The following is a 16,571-nucleotide window of genomic DNA, read 5'->3' on the forward strand; positions in this document are numbered from 1 at the left end:
CTTTTTATACCGAAAATACGCCAATTATTGAAATCTGCGATGGGTCACGTTTTGCCCATAACCTTCTGCAGTTGTCAAAATATCCCAAACGTATCAAATTCGTCGCCTGAGCCATATTTTGGAGCCAAACTCTGGTTCTCTGAACGTATTTTCAGTTAGAAATTACGACTTTTATACCGAAAATATGCCAATTACTGGTAGCAGCGATTGGGTCAAATTTTGCCCATACCCCCCTGCAGTTTACAAAATATCCCAAACATCGCAAATTCGACGCCTGAGTCATATTTTGGAACCAAATTCTTGCTCTCTGCAAGTATTTACAGTTTGAAATTACGACTTTTTATACCGAAAATATGCCAAATACTGAAATCGGCGAAGGGTCACATTTTGCCCAAACCCCCCTGCAGTTTTTAAAATATCCCAAACATCGCAAATTCGACGCCTGAGTCATACTTTTGGTTCCAAATTCTTGCCCTCTGCACGTATTTTCAGTTTGAGATTATGACTATTTATACCGAAAATATGCCAATTACTGAAAGCGGCGATGGGTCACATTTTGCTCAAACCCTCCCTGCAGTTTTCAAAATATCCTAAACATCCCAAATACAACGCTTGATCCATAATTTGGAGCCAAATTCTGGCTCTTTGCACGTGTTTTCAGTTTGAAATTACGAACTTTTATACCGAAAGTATGCCAATTACTAAAAACGGTGATGGGTCACATTTTGATCAAACCCCCCTGCAGTTTTCAAAATATCCAAAACATTGCAAATTCGACGCCTGACCCATATTTTGGAGTCAAATTCTGGCATTCAACACGTATTTTCAGTTTGAAATTACGAATTTTATACCGAAAATATGCCAAATACTGAAAGAGGCGATGGGTCTCATTTTACCCAAACCCCCCTGCAGTTTTCAATATTTCCTAAACATCTCAAATTCGAAGCATCAGCCAAATTTTGCAGCCAAATTCTAGCTCACTGCGTGTATTTTAATTTTGAAATTATGACTTTCTGTACCGAAATTATGCCAATTACTGAAAGCAGCGATGGGTCCTATTTTCCCCAAACCCTTCTTCAGATTTAAAATATCCCATACATCCCAAATTCGACGCCTGAGCCATATTTTGGAGGCAAATTCCTGCTCTCTGCACGTATTTTGAGTTTGAAAATACGAATTTTTATACCGAAAATGTGCCAAATACTGAAAGCAGCGATGGGTCACTTTTGCCAAAACGCCCCTGCAGTTTCCAAAATATCACAAACATCGCAAATTCGACGCCTGAGCCATATGTTAGAGCCAAATTCTGGCTCGCTGCACGTATTTTCAGTTTGAAATTACGACTTTTTATACCTAAAATATGCCAATTACTGAAAGCGGCGGTGCGTCATATTTTGCTCAAACCCACGTGCAGTTTTCAAAATATCCCAAACATCCCAAATTCGACCCCTGAGCCCTATTTTGGAGACAAATTCTCGCTCTCTGCAGGTTTTTTCTTTTTGAAATTACGACTTTTTATCCCGAAAATATGCCAATTACTGAAAGCGGCGATGGGTCTCATTTTGACCAAACCCCCCTGCAGTTTTCAAATTATCTCAAACATCGCAAATTCGACGCCTGAGCCATATTTTGGAGCCAAATTCTGGCTCTCTACAGTATTTTCAGTTTGAAATTACGACTTTTTATTCCGAATATATGCTAATTTTTGAAAGCAGCGATAGGTCACAATTTGCCTAAACCCCCTGTTGTTTTCAAAATATCCGAAACACCGCAAATTCGACGCTTGAGCATATTTTGGTGCCTAATTCTGGCTCTCTGCACGTATTTTCAGTCTGAAATTACGACTTTTTATACCGAAAATATGCCAATTACTGAGAGCAGCGATGGGTCACATTTTGCTCAAACTCCCATGCAGTTTTCAAAATATCCCAAACATCACAAATTCGACGCCTGAGCCATATTTTGGAGCCAAATTCTAGCTCTCTGCACGTATTTTGAGTTTGAAATTACGTCTTCTTATACTGTAAATATTCCAATTACTGAAAGCGGCGATGGGTCACATTTTGCCCAAACCCCCCTGCAGTTTTCAAAATATCCCAAACATCCCAAATTCGACTCCTTAGCCATATTTTGGAGCCAAATTATGGTTCTCTGCGCGTATTTTCAGTTTGAAATTTCGAATTTTATACCGAAAATATGCCGATTACTGAAAGCAGCGATGGGTCACATTTTGCTCAAACTCCCGTGCAGTTTTCAAAATATCCCAAACATCACAAATTCGACGCCTGAGCAATATTTTGGTGCCAAATTCTAGCTCTCTGCACGTATTTTGAGTTTGAAATTACGACTTCTTATACTGTAAATATTCCAATTACTGAAAGCGGCGATGGGTCACATTTTGCCCAAACCCCGCTTCAGTTTTCAAAATATCCAAAACATCGCAAATACAACGCCTGAGCTATATTTTGGAGCCAAATTCTAGCTATCTGCACGTAATTTCAGTTTGAAATTACGACTTTTTATACCGAAAATATGTATATTACTGAAATCTGCGGTTGGTCACGTTTTGCCCAAAACCCTCTGCAGTTTTCAAAATATCCCATACGTACCAAATTCGACGCCTGAGCAATATTTTAGAGCCAAATTCTGGTTCTCTGAACGTATTTTCAATTTGAAGTTAGAACTTTTATACCGAAAATATTCCAATTACTGGAAGCGGCGATGGGTCACATTTTGCCCAAACCCCCCTGCAGTTTTTAAAATATCCCAAAAATCGAAATTGGACGCCTGAGCTATATTTTGGATCCAAATTCTGGCTCTCTGCACGTATTTTCAGTTTGAAATTACGAATTTTTATACCGAAAATATGCCAATTACTGAAAGCGGCGATGGGTCCCATTTTGCCCAAACCAAAAAATAAAATATGAAATACTCCCAGGAGTATTTCATATTTTTCCAATACTAATAGGAGGTGAAATACTCCGAAATTACCATCTCTTTTAAGGGTCTGAGCTGTGGTGCATTTGTTTAAAGGCGTACCAGTTATGCCAGTTGTTGTAAGGCTTCTGTGCTGGCTAGGGTTCGAATCTCCTGGTGAGAAAGTGTTCTAAGATTGTATAATCTCTCTTGCCTGTTTAGGCAAGTTGTGCATTAAGAATAGACACAGAGTTCTCCCATATTAACAGGAATTTGATGCAAGAACGTGAGTAGCCCCTTACTATGCTCTAGTTGCTCTTGGGAGGTGGTGATCTTTGGAGGTGAAATACTCTGAAAATACCATTTCTTTTAAGGGTCTGAGTTGGGGTGCAGTGGGATAAAGGTGTACCAGTTATGCCAGTTGCTGTAAGGCTTTTGTGCTGGCTAGGGTTCGAATCTCCTGGTGGGAAAGTGTTCTAAGGATGTATAATCTCTCTTGCGTGTTTAGGCAAGTTTTGCATTAATTATAGACACAGAGTTCTCCCGTATTAACAAGAATTTGATGAAAGAACATGAGTAGCCCTCACTATGCTCTAGTTGCTCTTGGGAGGTAGTGATCTTTGGAGGTAAAATACTCTGAAATTACCATTTCTTTTAAGGATCTGAGTTGTTGTGCAGAGGGTTAAAGGCGTACCAGTTATACCAGTTGCTGAAAGGCTTCTGTGCTGGCTAGGGTTCGAATATCCTGGTGGGAAAGTGTTCTAAGGTTGTAAAATCTCTCTTGCGTGTTTAGGCAAGTAGTGCATTAAGCATAGACACAGAGTTCTCCCATATTAACAGGAATTTGATGAAAGAACGTGAGTAGCCCCTCACTATGCTCTAGTTGCCCTTGGGAGGTGGAGATCTTTGAAGGTGAAATACTCCGAAATTACCATCTCTTTTAAAGGTCTGAGCTGTGGTGCAGTGGGTTCAAGGCGTACCAGTTATGCCTGTTGCTGAAAGGCTTCTGTGCTGGCTAGGGTTCGAATCTCCTGGTGGGAAAGTGTTCTAAGGTTGTACAATCTCTCTTGCGTGTTTAGGCAAGTTGTGCATTAAGCATAGACACAGAGTTCTCCCATATTACCAGGAATTTGATGAAAGAACGTGAATAGCCCCTCACTATGCTCTAGTTGCCCTTGTGAGGTGGTGATATTTGGAAGAGAAACACTCTGAAATTACCATCTCTTTTAAAGGTCTCAGCTGTGGTGCAGTGGGTTAAAGGCGTACCAGTTATGCCAGTTGCTGTAAGGCTTCTGTGCTGGCTAGGGTTCGAATCTCCTGGTGAGAAAGTGTTCTAAGGTTGTATAATCTCTCTTGCCTGTTTAGGCAAGTTGTGCATTAAGCATAGACACAGAGTTCTCCCATATTAACAGGAATTTGATGCAAGAACGCGAGTAGCCCCTTACTATGCTCTAGTTGCTCTTGGGAGGTCGTGATTTTTGGAGGTGAAATGCTCTGTAATTAACATTTCTTTTACGGGTCTGAGTTGTTGTGCAGTGAGTTAAAGGCGTACCAGTTATGCCAGTTGCTGTAAGGCTTCTGTGCTGGCTAGGGTTCGAATCTCTTGGTGGGAAAGTGTTCTAAGGATGTATAATATCTCTTGCGAGTTTAGGCAAGTTGTGCATTAAGCATACACACAGAGTTCTCATATATTAACAGGAATTTGATGAAAGAACGTGAGTAGCCCCTCACTATGCTCTAGTTGCCCTTGGAAGGTGGTGATCTTTGGAGGTGAAATACTCCGAAATTACCATCTCTTTTAAGGGTCTGAGTGTGGGTGCATTTGTTTAGAGGCGCACCAGTTATGCCAGTTGCTGTATGGCTTCTGTGCTGGCTAGGGTTCGAATCTCCTGGTGGGAAAGTTTTCTAAGGTTGTATAATCTCTCTTGCGTGTTTATTCAAGTTGTGCATTAAGCATAGACACAGAGGTCTCCCATATTAACAGGAATTTGATGAAAGAAGGTGACTAGCCCCTCACTATGGTCTAGTTGTCCTTGGGAGGTGGTGATCTTTGGAAGTGAAATACTCCAAAATTATCATTTCTTTTAAGGGTCTGAGTTGTTGTGCAGTGGGCTAAAGGCGTGCCAGTTGCTGTAAGGCTTCTGTGCTGGCTAGGATTCGAATCTCCTGGTGGGAAAGTGTTCTAAGGTTGTATAATCTCTTGCGAGTTTAGGCAAGTTGTCCTTTAAGCATTCACACAGAGTTCTCATATATTAACAGGAATTTCAGGAAAGAACATGAGTAGCCCCTCACTATGCTCTAGTTGCCCTTGGGATGTGGTGATCTTTGGAGGTAAAATACTCTGAAATTACCATTTCTTTTAAGGATCTGAGTTGTTGTGCAGTGGGTTAAAGGTGTACTAATTATGCCAGTTGCTGTAAGGCTTCTGTGCTGGCTAGGGTTCGAATCTCCTGGTGGGAAAGTGTTCTAAGGTTGTATAATCTCTCTTGCATGTTTAGGCAAGTTGTGCATTAAGCATAGACACAGAGTTCTCCCATATTAACAGGAATTTGATGAAAGAACGTGAATAGCCACACACTATGCTCTAGTTGCCCTTGTGAGGTGGTGATATTTGGAAGAGAAATACTCTGAAATTACCATCTCATTTAAAGGTCTGAGCTGTGGTGCAGTGGGTTAAAGGCGTACCAGTTATGCCAGTTGCTGAAAGGCTTCTGTGCTGGCTAGGGTTCGAAGCTCCTGGTGGGAAAGTGTTCTAAGGTTGCATAATCTCTTGCGAGTTTAGGCAAGTTGTCCTTTAAGCATTCACACAGAGTTCTCATATATTAACAGGAATTTGATGAAAGAACGTGAGTAGCCCCTCACTATGCTCTAGTTGCCCTTGGGAGGTGGTGATCTTTGGTGGTGAAATACTCTGAAATTACCATTTCTTTTAAGGGTCTGAGTTGTTGTGCAGTGGGTTAAAGGTGTACCAGTTATGCCAGTTGCTGTAAGGCTTTTGTGCTGGCTAGGGTTCGAATCTCCTGGTGGGAAAGTGTTCAAAGGATGTATAATCTCTCTTGCGTGTTTAGGCAAGTTTTGCATTAAGTATAATCATGGAGTTCTCCCATATTAACAGGAATTTGATGAAAGAACATGAGTAGCCCCTCACTATGCTCTAGTTGCTCTTGGGAGGTGGTGATCTTTGGAGGTAAAATACTCTGAAATTACCATCTCTTTTAAGGGTCTGAGCTGTGGTGCATTTGTTTAAAGGCGTACCAGTTATGCCAGTTGCTGTAAGGATTCTGTGCTGGCTAGTGTTCGAATCTCCTGGTGGGAAAGTGTTCTAAGGTTGTATAATCTCTCTTGCGTGTTTAGGCAAGTTGTGCATTAAGCATAGACAAAGAGTTCTCTCATATTAACAGGAATTTGATGAAAGAACGTGAGTAGCCTCTCACTATGCTCTAGTTGCCCTTGGGAGGTGGTGATCTTTGGAGGTGAAATACTCCAAAAAGTACCATCTCTTTTAAAGGTCTGAGCTGTGGTGCAGTGGGTTAAAGGTGTACCAGTTATGCCAGTTGCTGTAAGGCTTTTGTGCTTGCTAGGGTTCGAATCTCCTGGTGGGAAAGTGTTCTAAGGATGTATAATCTCTCTTGCGTGTTTAGGCAAGTTTTGCATTAAGTATAGACACAGAGTTCTCCCATATTAACAGGAATTTGATGAAAGAACGTGAGAAGCCCCTCACTATGCTCTAGTTGCTCTTGGGAGGTGGTGATCTTTGGAGGTAAAATACTCTGAAATTACCATTTCTTTTAAGGATCTGAGTTGTTGTGCAGTGGGTTAAAGGTGTACTAATTATGCCAGTTGCTGTAAGGCTTCTGTGCTGGCTAGGGTTCGAATCTCCTGGTGGGAAAGTGTTCTAAGGTTGTATAATCTCTCTTGCATGTTTAGGCAAGTTGTGCATTAAGCATAGACACAGAGTTCTCCCATATTAACAGGAATTTGATGAAAGTACGTGAATAGCCACACACTATGCTCTAGTTGCCCTTGTGAGGTGGTGATATTTGGAAGAGAAATACTCTGAAATTACCATCTCTTTTAAAGGTCTGAGCTGTGGTGCAGTGGGTTAAAGGCGTACCAGTTATGCCAGTTGCTGAAAGGCTTCTGTGCTGGCTAGGGTTCGAAGCTCCTGGTGGGAAAGTGTTCTAAGGTTGCATAATCTCTTGCGAGTTTAGGCAAGTTGTCCTTTAAGCATTCACACAGAGTTCTCATATATTAACAGGAATTTGATGAAAGAACGTGAGTAGCCCCTCACTATGCTCTAGTTGCCCTTGGGAGGTGGTGATCTTTGGTGGTGAAATACTCTGAAATTACCATTTCTTTTAAGGGTCTGAGTTGTTGTGCAGTGGGTTAAAGGTGTACCAGTTATGCCAGTTGCTGTAAGGCTTTTGTGCTGGCTAGGGTTCGAATCTCCTGGTGGGAAAGTGTTCAAAGGATGTATAATCTCTCTTGCGTGTTTAGGCAAGTTTTGCATTAAGTATAATCATGGAGTTCTCCCATATTAACAGGAATTTGATGAAAGAACATGAGTAGCCCCTCACTATGCTCTAGTTGCTCTTGGGAGGTGGTGATCTTTGGAGGTAAAATACTCTGAAATTACCATCTCTTTTAAGGGTCTGAGCTGTGGTGCATTTGTTTAAAGGCGTACCAGTTATGCCAGTTGCTGTAAGGATTCTGTGCTGGCTAGTGTTCGAATCTCCTGGTGGGAAAGTGTTCTAAGGTTGTATAATCTCTCTTGCGTGTTTAGGCAAGTTGTGCATTAAGCATAGACAAAGAGTTCTCTCATATTAACAGGAATTTGATGAAAGAACGTGAGTAGCCTCTCACTATGCTCTAGTTGCCCTTGGGAGGTGGTGATCTTTGGAGGTGAAATACTCCAAAAAGTACCATCTCTTTTAAAGGTCTGAGCTGTGGTGCAGTGGGTTAAAGGCATACCAGTTATGCCAGTTGCTGTAAGGCTTCTGTGCTGGCTAGGGTTCGAATCTCCTGGTGAGAATGTGTTCTAAGGTTGTATAATCTCTCTTGCCTATTTAGGCAAGTTGTGCATTAAGCATAGACACAGAGTTCTCCCATTTTAACAGGAATTTGATGCAAGAACGCGAGTAGCCCCTTACTATGCTCTAGTTGCTCTTGGGAGGTGGTGATCTTTGGAGGTGAAATGCTCTGTAATTACCATTTCTTTTAAGGATCTGAGTTGTTGTGCAGTGGGTTAAAGGTGTACCAGTTATGCCAGTTGCTGTAAGGCTTTTGTGCTTGCTAGGGTTCGAATCTCCTGGTGGGAAAGTGTTCTAAGGATGTATAATCTCTCTTGCGTGTTTAGGCAAGTTTTGCATTAAGTATAGACACCGAGTTCTCCCATATTAACAGGAATTTGATGAAAGAACGTGAGTAGCCCCTCACTATGCTCTAGTTGCTCTTGGGAGGTGGTGATCTTTGGAGGTAAAATACTCTGAAATTACCATTTCTTTTAAGGATCTGAGTAGTTGTGCAGTGGGTTAAAGGTGTACTAATTATGCCAGTTGCTGTAAGGCTTCTGTGCTGGCTAGGGTTCGAATCTCCTGGTGGGAAAGTGTTCTAAGGTTGTATAATCTCTCTTGCATGTTTAGGCAAGTTGTGCATTAAGCATAGACACAGAGTTCTCCCATATTAACAGGAATTTGATGAAAGAACGTGAATAGCCACACACTATGCTCTAGTTGCCCTTGTGAGGTGGTGATATTTGGAAGAGAAATACTCTGAAATTACCATCTCTTTTAAAGGTCTGAGCTGTGGTGCAGTGGGTTAAAGGCGTACCAGTTATGCCAGTTGCTGAAAGGCTTCTGTGCTGGCTAGGGTTCGAAGCTCCTGGTGGGAAAGTGTTCTAAGGTTGCATAATCTCTTGCGAGTTTAGGCAAGTTGTCCTTTAAGCATTCACACAGAGTTCTCATATATTAACAGGAATTTGATGAAAGAACGTGAGTAGCCCCTCACTATGCTCTAGTTGCCCTTGGGAGGTGGTGATCTTTGGTGGTGAAATACTCTGAAATTACCATTTCTTTTAAGGGTCTGAGTTGTTGTGCAGTGGGTTAAAGGTGTACCAGTTATGCCAGTTGCTGTAAGGCTTTTGTGCTGGCTAGGGTTCGAATCTCCTGGTGGGAAAGTGTTCAAAGGATGTATAATCTCTCTTGCGTGTTTAGGCAAGTTTTGCATTAAGTATAATCATGGAGTTCTCCCATATTAACAGGAATTTGATGAAAGAACATGAGTAGCCCCTCACTATGCTCTAGTTGCTCTTGGGAGGTGGTGATCTTTGGAGGTAAAATACTCTGAAATTACCATCTCTTTTAAGGGTCTGAGCTGTGGTGCATTTGTTTAAAGGCGTACCAGTTATGCCAGTTGCTGTAAGGATTCTGTGCTGGCTAGTGTTCGAATCTCCTGGTGGGAAAGTGTTCTAAGGTTGTATAATCTCTCTTGCGTGTTTAGGCAAGTTGTGCATTAAGCATAGACAAAGAGTTCTCTCATATTAACAGGAATTTGATGAAAGAACGTGAGTAGCCTCTCACTATGCTCTAGTTGCCCTTGGGAGGTGGTGATCTTTGGAGGTGAAATACTCCAAAAAGTACCATCTCTTTTAAAGGTCTGAGCTGTGGTGCAGTGGGTTAAAGGCGTACCAGTTATGCCAGTTGCTGTAAGGCTTCTGTGCTGGCTAGGGTTCGAATCTCCTGGTGAGAATGTGTTCTAAGGTTGTATAATCTCTCTTGCCTATTTAGGCAAGTTGTGCATTAAGCATAGACACAGAGTTCTCCCATTTTAACAGGAATTTGATGCAAGAACGCGAGTAGCCCCTTACTATGCTCTAGTTGCTCTTGGGAGGTGGTGATCTTTGGAGGTGAAATGCTCTGTAATTACCATTTCTTTTACGGGTCTGAGTTGTTGTGCAGTGAGTTAAAGGCATACCAGTTATGCCAGTTGCTGTAAGGCTTCTGTGCTGGCTAGGGTTCGAATCTCTTGGTGGGAAAGTGTTCTAAGGATGTATAATCTCTCTTGCGAGTTTAGGCAAGTTGTGCATTAAGCATACACACAGAGTTCTCATATATTAATAGGAATTTGATGAAAGAACATGAGTAGCCACTCACTATGCTCTAGTTGCCCTTGGGAGGTGGTGATCTTTGGAGGTGAAATACTCCGAAATTACCATTTCTTTTAAGGGTCTGAGTTGTTGTGCAGTGGGTTAAAGGTGTACCAGTTATGCCAGTTGCTGTAAGGCTTTTGTGCTTGCTAGGGTTCGAATCTCCTGGTGGGAAAGTGTTCTAAGGATGTATAATCTCTCTTGCGTGTTTAGGCAAGTTTTGCATTAAGTATAGACACAGAGTTCTCCCATATTAACAGGAATTTGATGAAAGAACGTGAGTAGCCCCTCACTATGCTCTAGTTGCTCTTGGGAGGTGGTGATCTTTGGAGGTAAAATACTCTGAAATTACCATTTCTTTTAAGGATCTGAGTAGTTGTGCAGTGGGTTAAAGGTGTACTAGTTATGCCAGTTGCTGTAAGGCTTCTGTGCTGGCTAGGGTTCGAATCTCCTGGTGGGAAAGTGTTCTAAGGTTGTATAATCTCTCTTGCGTGTTTAGGCAAGTTTTGCATTAAGTATAGACACAGAGTTCTCCCATATTAACAGGAATTTGATGAAAGAACATGAGTAGCCCCTCACTATGCTCTAGTTGCCCTTGGGAGGTGGTGATCTTTGGTGGTGAAATACTCCGAAATTACCATCTCTTTTAAAGGTCTGAGCTGTGATGCAGTGGGTTAAAGGCGTACCTGTTATGCGAGTTGTTGTAAGGCTTCTGTGCTGGCTAGGGTTCGAATCTCCTGGTGAGAAAGTGTTCTAAGATTGTATAATCTTTCTTGCCTGTTTAGGCAAGATGTGCATTAAGCATAGACACAGAGTTCTCCCATATTAACAGGAATTTGATGCAAGAACGTGAGTAGCCCCTAACTATTAACTAGTTTTAAATTACGTTTAAAATACGTATTTTGAGAATTTGTATAGACGACTTTAAAACGTGAGGTCAAAACGTTTTAATAAACCGTATTTTAAATGTCATGATATAACGTTTTGGAGCAAAGGTTGAATTTATTAGGTATAATTATCTTTATTGCATTTAGAAAGATGGAGAGAGAGATCAGAGAGAGACAAAAAGGAGAGAGGAAGACAGAAGGGGAAGAGAGGGAGAAAGAGAGAGAGTGTCTAGAAGATGAGAGAAAGACAGAAGCAGAAAAAGTGAGAAGAGAGGGAAAGAGAAGAAGAGAGAGATATAAGGAGAGAGAGAGAGAGGTGAGAAGAAAGAGAGGAGAGAGAAAAGAGTGAGAAGGAGAATAAGAAAGAGAGCAAAGAGAAGAAAAAGGGAGATAGAGAGAGAAAGAAGGAAAGACAGGAGAGAAAAAGGAGAGAAAAAGAGAGAAGAGACATAAAGAGGAAAGAAAAAGAGAACAAGAGAGAGAAAATGAGAGAGAAAAAAAGAGAACAGAGATAATAAGAAAAAGAGAGCAAAGCGAAGAAGAGAAAGGTAGATAATAGAGAGAGAGAGAAAGAAAGAAGAAAAGACAGAGCAGAGTGAGAAGAAGAGAGAGAAGATAGAGACAAAGGAGAGAGGGGGAGAGGGAGAGGAAGGGGGAGGAGGGAGAAGAGAGAGAGAGAGAGAGAGAGAGAGAGAGAGAGAGAGAGAGAGAGAGAGAGAGAGAGAGAGAGAGAGAGAGAGAGAGAGAGAGAGAGAGAGAGAGAGACAGAGAGAGAGAGAGAGAGAGAGAGAGAGAGAGAGAGAGAGAGAGAGAGAGAGAGAGAGAGAGAGAGAGAGAGAGAGAGAGAGAGAGAGAGAGAGAGAGAGAGAGAGAGAGAGAGAGAGAGAGAGAGAGAGAGAGAGAGAGAGAGAGAGAGAGAGAGAGAGAGAGATAGAGAGAGAGATAGAGAGAGAGAGAGAGAGAGAGAAGAGAGAAGAGAGAGAAGAAAGAGATTAGAGAGAGGATAAAGGAAAGAGAGAGAGAGAGAGAGAGAGAGAGAGAGAAGAGAGAGAAGATAGAGAGAAGAGAGAGAAAATAGAGAGAGAGAGAGAGAAGAGAAGAGAAGAGAAGAGAGAGAAGAAAGAGAAGAGAGAAAAGAGAGAGAGAGAAGAGGAGAGAGTGAGAGAGAGAAGAAGAAGAGACATGCAGATAGGTAATGTAAGAGAGAGAGAGAAGAAGAAGAGACATGCAGATAGGTAATGTAAGAGAGAGAGAGGAGGGAGAGAGAAGAGTGTGAAAAGAAGAGAGAGAGAACAAGAAAAATAGAAAGAACAAGAAGAGAGTGAGACAGAGAAGAAGAGAGGAAGGGAACGGAGAGAGGGGAGGCTGTACGGCGGAGAGTGGCGGCTGTGGCGGACAATGGCGGCGGTGGCGGCGGGCGGACAGTGGCGGCTGTGGTGGACAGTGGCGGCTGTGGCGGACAGTGGCAGCGGTGGTGGACAGTGGCGGCGGGCGGACAGTGGCGGCTGTGGTGGACAGTGGCGGCTGTGGCGGACAGTGGCAGCGGTGGTGGACAGTGGCGACGGGCGGACAGTGGCGGCTGTGGCGGACAATGGCGGCAATGGTGGACAGTGGCAGCGGTGGTGGACAGTGGCGGCGGGCGGACAGTGGTGGCGGTGGCGGACTGTGGCGGCTGTGGCGGACAGTGGCAGCGGTGGCAGATAGTGGCGGCGGGCGGACAGTGGCGGCTGTGGCGGACAGTGGCGGCGGTGGTGGACAGTGGCGGCTGTGGCGGCTGCGGCTGACAGTGGCGGTGGGCGGACAGTGGCGGCTGCGGCTGACTGTGGCGGCGGGCGGACAGTGGCGGCTGCGGCTGACAGTGGCGGTGGGCGGACAGTGGCAGCGGGTGGACAGTGGCGGCGGTGGTGGACAGTGGCGGCGGTGGTGGACAGTGGCGGCGGGCGGACAGTGGCGGCTGTGGCGGACAGTGGCGGCTGCGGCGGACAGTGGCGGTGGGCGGACAGTGGTGGCGGTGGCGGACTGTGGCGGCGGTGACGGACAGTGGCAGCGGGCGGACAGTGGTGGCGGTGGCGGACAGTGGCGGCGGGCGGACAGTGGCGGCTGTGGCAGCGGTGGCGGACAGTGGCGGCGGGCGGACAGTGGTGGCAGTGGCGGCGGTGGCGGACAGTGGCGGCTGTGTCTGGCGGTGGCGGACAGTGGCGGCGGTGGCGGACAGTGGCGGCGGTGGCGGGCGGTAGTGTGGGAACCGACCTGTGAGATTTATATTTATTTAATTTATATGAATATATATAGAATTTATATTTACGTTAATTTATATACTTCGATAGCAATTTGTATAATGTTAAGTGGACTGTATTTCTGCAATAATCTCATAATCTCACAAATCGATCCTCTACACATTAGGGGGGGTTATTAAATTAATATATATGCAGCCAATCTAACTACAGTAACTACATACATTGAAAAGGTTCCTTATCTTATAGTACAGCAGGTTAGTCCACCAGGTATAACTAGGGTGTAGACACCAAATTATCCTCTTTGAGTTAGCTTCCATCACCCAGTAACTGGTGCACAAAATCTTGCATCCTCGTCATGACCTGTCAAAAGTGCGCTAGCTGTGAAGCCAGATACCTATATATGACAAGCTATATCAGAGAAAACTGTACAGTACATGGAACAATAAAGACCTGGCTTAATTACCTTTAGTATGAGGCGATTTCGCGTTCTAACCGGCTAACCCTACCCAATGACATTAATGGCCACTAATGATAGATAATGGGTTTCGGAAAGAACACTTAACTTGATATGTAGACAGCGTGTTGAAAAATGGTACACCTTTGGTTTCCATAACACTACGTCCAAGTAAATTTAACAGGAGCCGAATTTGCTCCCGTGTGAGCCTCTGGTCTAGTATAAACAATGGCTGCCCTCCTTCCTCACTCTGACGCCTGGCTTACATTGTCCACATTTCAGAAAGTGATAGAAGGGTCACATTTACTCTACTTTAATATTGATAATTAAGTTAATTTATATAAGATGTTTTTATGATGGTAAAGTCCAAAGACTAATGTATTTAAGAATAATTCCCACCATAATAGGTGGAGAATATAATAGTATGTGGTGATGATATCCCGTTTTCTATAGACGGTAATTCCACTACAAGTTACGTTTTCTATGGGTAACTTGTTGGTAATACAGCTCTTATCTGTCTGTATGAAATAAAATGGTGTCGGATTTTCCGACATAATTCCCCAGGGGCTGCTCACGGGTCGAAGTCCTCTTTAGAACAGACGAACACCGATACTCCTCCTTCGAATTATTAGATTAATTTGATGTTAGTAGTTAGTAATCACACATTTGTGTGTCTGTTCGTACAGGACGGATGTCCCGTACTAGAGTTGCAGGGGTTAGAAGTCTAATGCGATTTCATTTCCCTGTCAACTCTTGAAAGGCTAATATTCAAGCCTTATTACATATTATTTAACCCAGAAGACTGGATGTGATCAAGTACTACAGTCAAGTATGATTCAGGGACTGCAGTGAGATCAGTGACATTAGATATAACTTGAAGTTTCTTCAGGTAACTGGTCACTGATATATAAACACTGAGGCCCATGGAATACATCTTGATTAAATAATAAATGTATCAAATCAGTCATCAGATTTATTGGGGTTTAATTTAGTCAATTGATTCAGAAGATTGAATAGCTCATCATTAAAGTAAAGTATGGTTCTGAGACTGCAGTGGGTTCAGTGACATTGGTCGCAGTGACTTGTAGCTGTTTTAGGCTACTGTTCACTGATTTGCCACTGAAGCCTCATGAACTCATCTCCAGCTTTAAATGATGATACTAACATCAACCTCTGTTGGTATAGTCAGCTGTAATCTCCTTAGTATAATGCTACTGGAGAAATATAATCAGCTGACAAATTTAGATTTCTACTGGTATTGTTTATCTGCAGTCATAGGTCTCCTCAGGCTTGATACTGGGCCTGAGAGTAATTTACCTCCTGCAGAGTTTAACATGGTTATACCCTGATATTTAGTAGGGCTACCGATGAATCGATGACAATAGTCTGTCCCTACAAGGAGACCGAAGTCAGTGAGGTGATCAGACTTAATATTATCTGCCAATTTTATTCCTCTATTCCTCAGGAATTTGGCTGTTGCTCTCAGACCTTGAACTTGTAGGTCTACTGGTATTTTGTCCACCACAATGGCTTGTACTCTACAGACGTACCTGCCTAAACGTACTGATGGTTGTACCACCTGGTAGACTTGAGGTCCTGCATCTGTTACAAACCCTGAGATGTTGAATGACGTCTGGGCTACAGGCCTTAATTGTAATTCATCTGCCAGCTTTTTAGTAATATATGTTCTCTGGGAACCTTGGTCAAACAACCCACGGGTATGGACCTTGGCCCTCTTATTCAGGATGGTAATTTGGGCAGTAGGCAAAGTCGTATTACCTTTAGACTTTGCCGATTGGACACTCTTTGTTTGTTGCACCTTGCAGTACTGTACTGTGGTGGGAATGCTATCTTCCACCTTGGGTCTTGAATACGTTAATTTCGTATATTTGCACAGTGCTGCATGGTGCCTACCCCTTCTACACCTGTTGCAGGTGTTGAATTGGGTATCACAATAGTCTATGTTGTGTGACTTGAGACACCTTGCACATCTCCCTAATTCCTGGAGTCGCTCAATACGAGTGTCTCTGGTTGGATAATTAGCACAACGGTATGTTGAATGTTTCTTTTTGCAGAACATACATGTCCCCCAGCCTACTGCACGTTTGGAAGTTACCGGTTTGGGTGAACTAGTAACAGTAGGCTTGGAGGTTGCTGCTGCATTGTCAGATTTTCTGCAACTTGATGTTAGAGTAATTGAATGATGTTTATTTGGGGTAGTTGTTTTACCCTTTAATTGACTCTTATTTTCTATTTCTGAAGGCTTGTAAGAGGCTTTAACTTCCTCATTTGCTCGTCGTTTGTTTATGATGGAATGTAAACCTTCAGTGATGTCCTGTACTGTCAGGATGGTGTTATGTTGATGTGCATATAATTCATCTAGTATATCGCTGGACAATTTTCGTTGAAGGACTACTTTGGTCATCCATTCACTAGTAGTTATATCAACCTTAAGACTGAATATTCTTAGTAGTGACTCAAACTCCATGCTGAAGGATTGTAATGAGTCAGCAGTCTGATCAGGTTGAGGTAAATCCAGCAATTGTAGTACTAGATGTATGACAGTTTTCTCATTGCCAGCATTATTCCTAGGAAGCTGGACTGGGAAATTAGTGCTGTCGCTATTTTCATTTACATTTTCTACTACTGATTCAGCTTCACCTCTAGCTTGGAGGCATGTTAACTTAGTAGCCTCAGGTATTGGGTTTTCAGAAACCACAGAGACTGTGGATAAATTGTCTGAAAACTGCTTAATTTCTGGTGGTATAATATTAGGTGAAGCTGCTGTGGGTGAAGCTTTATCCTTGTTGATTAAAGGATCTAATCTGGCTTTACATTTATTCTCAAAAAGATCCAGATCATCCATAACATTATCTACTTTATTTGATGTACTTGCTATTTGTTCTGATTCAATTATCCTGTGTAAATGTTCC

Source organism: Procambarus clarkii, chromosome 6 (genome assembly GCF_040958095.1).
Source record: "Procambarus clarkii isolate CNS0578487 chromosome 6, FALCON_Pclarkii_2.0, whole genome shotgun sequence".
NCBI classification, from domain to species: domain Eukaryota; kingdom Metazoa; phylum Arthropoda; class Malacostraca; order Decapoda; family Cambaridae; genus Procambarus; species Procambarus clarkii.